Source organism: Macrobrachium nipponense, chromosome 38 (genome assembly GCF_015104395.2).
Source record: "Macrobrachium nipponense isolate FS-2020 chromosome 38, ASM1510439v2, whole genome shotgun sequence".
NCBI lineage: Eukaryota > Metazoa > Arthropoda > Malacostraca > Decapoda > Palaemonidae > Macrobrachium > Macrobrachium nipponense.
In genome coordinates this window covers 234,952-239,937 of record NC_061098.1, presented here as the reverse complement: position 1 = coordinate 239,937, position 4,986 = coordinate 234,952, and the positions used below count along the sequence as shown (strand labels likewise).

General features: G+C 35.4%; 1 protein-coding gene across 3 annotated transcripts in view; it reads left to right on the top strand.

The window, feature by feature from the left end:
- The window catches only part of LOC135209543 (uncharacterized), a 189,542-nt gene extending 184,968 nt beyond the window's left edge, over window positions 1-4,574 (top strand). Inside the window, exons 2-6 of one of the 3 annotated variants that reach the window (XR_010313381.1) lie at window positions 1,299-1,512; window positions 1,722-1,851; window positions 3,334-3,536; window positions 3,798-3,920; window positions 4,335-4,574. The gene's annotated coding sequence lies outside the window, so the exon portion shown is untranslated. The remainder of the gene's footprint in view (window positions 1-1,298; window positions 1,513-1,721; window positions 1,852-3,333; window positions 3,537-3,797; window positions 3,921-4,334) is intronic. The other 2 variants (XR_010313380.1, XR_010313379.1) reach the window with 2 other exon arrangements.
- The last annotated feature ends 412 nt before the right edge of the window (window positions 4,575-4,986 follow it).

Sequence of the window (4,986 nt, the reverse complement as noted above, 5' to 3'; positions counted from 1 at the left end):
CCGTTTGGGCAACGTTTACAGCGCCATTGCCAAGCATACTTGTATTCTGATCATGCCATCGACTTCAAGGGAGGAAAAGTTTATATAAGAGAATGGATAGGACCACTAGGAGAATTGTGGAAGGGGCTCTCCATCACTTTGAATGACACCTTTGAGGGGAATACTGGAATAATGAACCAATTTACTTTTGAGTGAAGAAATTTTGCAAAAGGGCGAGCATTAAGAATTTCAGAGATGTGTACAGCCTTCTTCAATCTGATAAGGTAGTTAACCATCTTCGCCCGTTCCAGAGTCTGATCGACAAACTACCTTTTTGGTTAACGACCCCTCAAGATGTCATTCAGGGAGAAGACCGGCGCTTTGTCCCGCCTCGAAAATCACAGAGAATTATGGAAAGAATACGAACCAATGACTTGTTCACATATTTTAACCTTGTTTATTATGTTTGTATGTTTATTTATGTTTTATTTGGACTTCTTCACCAATGCCGTCTCTCATTTAGTTAGTGATTAAGTCCACAGGAGGATGGACGAAAGCTTTAATCTTTGTAAATGTTTCCAGTTGGTCTAAGACAGAGTTTTAGCCTGTACTGTTAGTACCAATCCATCGTGTTAATTCAGAAATAACTGAGGAATGAATGACCTGATTATGAAGAAAAAAATTGATGAAAACAATCTCTTGAAGCTCATCTCTAGATGACCAAGTCTCCCTGAATTCAGATCAGGGCATAACGATACATTTCAGCAAAATCAGTGTAGGAATTCTGCAGTTTTTCTCAACCAAATCGTTGTATTTATTGTAATTGAAAATCTCCAATTTCAGCAAAATCAGTGTAGGAATTCTGCAGCTTTTCTCCCAATCGTTGTATTTATTGTAACAGTCAAGTAACTGTTTGTTTACAAAGTCTTCAATGACACAGGGTTTGTGGGTAAATCTTTGAAATAAACTTAACGCTCATTTTTTTAAATCTCTAATCGAAATTCCTAACTATTATCATTAATATTTGTTTTGTTAAAGAGCATGGCAGCATCAGTAGAATTGATTTTATATAATGGTCTTTTCAATTCTTATTATTTTTTTTATTTACTAATATTTTCAGAAGCCATATCCTTATCCAGAATATGAACATCGGCCAGCTATTAGCAAACATCAGCACTAGTGAAAAAAAAAATAAGAAGAAAAATAAAAGACCACTTATCAAATCAATTCACTGATGCTGCCAGTCTCTTTAACAAAACTGTTTGAGAGAGGGTCTCCTACCTTCAATATATTATTATTATAAGATTATTTCATTGCAGCTTCAGAAACCAGGACCACTTCAAGGGGCAATTCCACAACCTTTACTCTACCAGAGGAGGAAAACGTTGTGGTTGCAATCTTGACGGAAAGAGCACCTAACTGGTCATATCTCAACTACAGATTCTCTGTCCATGGAGAGAAATACACACAGAGAAGTTAGATTACACAAACACTCCATCACAGTGGAAGCCTCTCCTCTTTATATCCAAAGAGGTAAGTTCAGCGAATTGACTGAGAAGTTTGCTAATGATCACAAACAGTGAAGAGGTTCACTTGGGGTGAATAGATTACACAGGATCAAGTTGATTTCACACACAACTCCATATTTAATTATTATTTTACCTTTTCTAGTAACGAATTTCTCCATGGATATGAGACTTCTCACATTATTTTCCTTATAAATGTTCTGCTTTTTTTCCAAGGTGATACGTAGCTATGTTTGGAACGAGTACTGGATCCCAAAAGAAAACCTAGAACTAAAAGGACGACAAGTGGAAGTGTCAAGTTCGCATCCTGTGAAGTGGCAGGTTCTCAGTCTGCCCCTGAACGACTGTAAGTAATGTTTCTTTATGAGCAATTCAATACAGATTCTTTCTTTCCACGCTGATCATTGTCAGAGGTTAATTGGTATGAAAGTAACAAGATTACCCTCAATAAAATTTTAAAATCTTCTCTTGATCAGCTATATACTCTTTATAACACGGAAATTAAATTTACTAACCTTCTTTATTATTCATAGCAGTGCAATATATTTGTTGTTAAACAATAATTAATGTAAATACTAATTCATGATATATTTAAGGACGAACTTACTTTGATCAATTACTTCCAAACCTCATGTCATAACATATAATGGAAAAAGAGGCTTCCAACTGAATATTTTAAGAAACTAACCTAAGCAATATTATCTGCTTACTGACCTGGGCTATGTTGGAAGTGTTTCTCTTCTGAATATCCGCATTTCGGCAAAATTTCACAGAATTTTGTGAAACATTGAGAATTAAAACAAAGTTGAGCTTGAGAAAAAATGAAACAACTTACTTTTGAAAGTACATGTTATCTAACATATTTTAGGAAGAAGTGAATGACTCTACTTCGTATATTAGTCAATAAAATTCTGAAATAAGATTGCATAAAAATCTATATAACTGATAATGAATCTGAGGATTACGTTATGATTACATTTACAACCGACACACTACAGTGCCATTATGATTTGTACATTTGTACGATATTCTCGTGGAAGCCAAACGCTGCAGTGCAAGATGCAATCAGTGCACTGGTTAAGAAGCAACACTTGTGAAGTGTTTAGCTAAACACTTTTCGTTGTATGGAAATTAACATGACTTCGATCTGGTCACACAAGTTGTGAATTCCATCGAATTGAAACACTGAAAAAATTCAGTGGTTCAGAAATTATTCGTTATCAATTGTGTCACCAAGTGATGAAGAAATCAAGGTAGTAGATAATGGTTCCATAACCACGCTATTACGCAGGTTTTTCCTGGTGCTGTTGAAGGAAGTTTTTGAGAACAAAGCAAAACTAAAATAAGTAATAATTACAATCACACTGCTGGCAAAGATGTGCAAGTTGAAGTAACGATATACTAGAATGATTTGATTTTGTATTTCATACTGAGCAAACATGGGACAAAAATTAATTCATGATGAAGACTTTGAGAAATATTTTAAGCACCATATTTTTCAATCCATTTAGTTCGTTGTACCACAAACATAAAGCTTTCTGTAAAGAGAGTTAAAGCAAACTGTAAAGATTCATTACACTTCGGGAGACAATAAGGGACCTTTGACATTTAGTACAGTGATAAAGATTTCATTCTCCAGCTGCAAATCTTAGAAGGAGCAGATAGATGCAATCACTCAGTCATAGAAAATGTACAGATGAAAGGTTGATTGGCAAGTAAAAATCAGTGACTGTGTATCAAAATACATTCGTTATTTGAGCATTTATTTGTGTTAGAATAGATTCTTATTCTTATTTTCATCATGACTGAAAATGCGTTTCTTCCCAAGATGATAGGACTGTGATATCTCCTGGTCAAGAATCACCTATCAACCTTCCGGAACATAATCATGTATGGATAGCCCTTGGAACAAGAAGAAATTTGATACTACAGTTCGTTTCTCTTTGATTTATGAATATCCAACGCAAACAAATTGAGCATTGTGAAGTAACTGTCAAAGATGACTGGTCGATTTTGTCTATATCTGCACTCGTAAGTAACGTCTAATCATATAAGTACTCTCCCATTCACTCAATGTCACCTTTAAAACAAAATACGTTGCCTAATTATTGTTCATTGAAGCAAACGATTTTCCAATCCTACTAATTTGCTCAACTGTACAGACAAATGTCAGGATATATTCTCATTATCAGCAAGAACGCTATATTTCCATGAAAGAACATTTTCGACAACTATATTCTTTGCCACAAATCTTCACTAAATGACACTTATTTTTTCCTTTTCATATCTAAGACCATCTTTTATGGAAATAATTGGTTTATCATTGTGGCACTCAACTACAAGTACGCAACTTGACGATAATTGCGACTCACCAACTACACCTTCAAGTGTTCCCGATGCCCTTAGAGCCACAAGGTGGGTATGGATGTATGTATGTGTGTATATATATATATATATATATATTATATATATATATATATATATATATATATATATATATATATATATATATATATATATGTGTGTGTGTGTGTGTGTGTGTGTGTGTGTGTGTGTGTGTGTGTGTATGTATGTATGTGTGTGTGCATGTATAGTTAGTGTTCATTTTTTCAAAAAAATATATCTGCAAAGACACTGTTTATAAAACTATTACTTCCTTTCCTTTGAGAATATATTTATAAAGAACAACCACTCTTTATTTTCACTTGATACTTCAAAAGTTAAATGCAGCATTTAGCACTGAAGAGCTGCATAATGAGTTAATTAAGGGAGGACGATAAAATGAAATTAGTAAAAGATAACTGTTTTATGCTAAAATTTTTCTTCCAGAAACAAGCAAATTTCCTGCCACAATTACAGGAATGTATACAGGAACAACTACAAACAAACCTCAAGTTCCTCCTACAGGAACATCTACAGGCCCATCTCCAGTCCAACCTGAAGATTCAGCCACAGGGATACCTGTAAGCACACTAATCATCATCGGTGTCGTGGTGGCAGTGTGGTTGTCGTAGCTGCGTCTTTCCTTTGCTACAGGTGTTGCTTCAGGAAGCAGAACGACACAAGAGATGAAGGTAAGACTCCTGAGGAATCCTTCCATTTGTGTTGTATCAAAGACCGGAATCTATGGTGAGAACAGTCACTGTATGTAGCCGCTGAATACAAATACTCCAGAGTTCACAAGAAGTATTACTAAGTCTTATAAATATATTGATGAATAAATGTCTTAATAGGCAAATGCTAATCTAGAGCAGAAATAGGAAGTCTTCCTAAAGTTTCTTTATGCTTTCCTGTTTCCCTTGCTTTTCCACCTTATCCACGCCTAGCCCCCGCCCCCTTAACCACTGGCTTTGTTCTGTCTTGCGTGGCCAATTTGCTATCGTGTCTTAGAGAATGCACCGAATGAAATGGCAAACATTAACCCACCTCCTCTAATGCAGGGATACCAATGGAGGAAGGCCACGGGACAGTTTCCACCTGG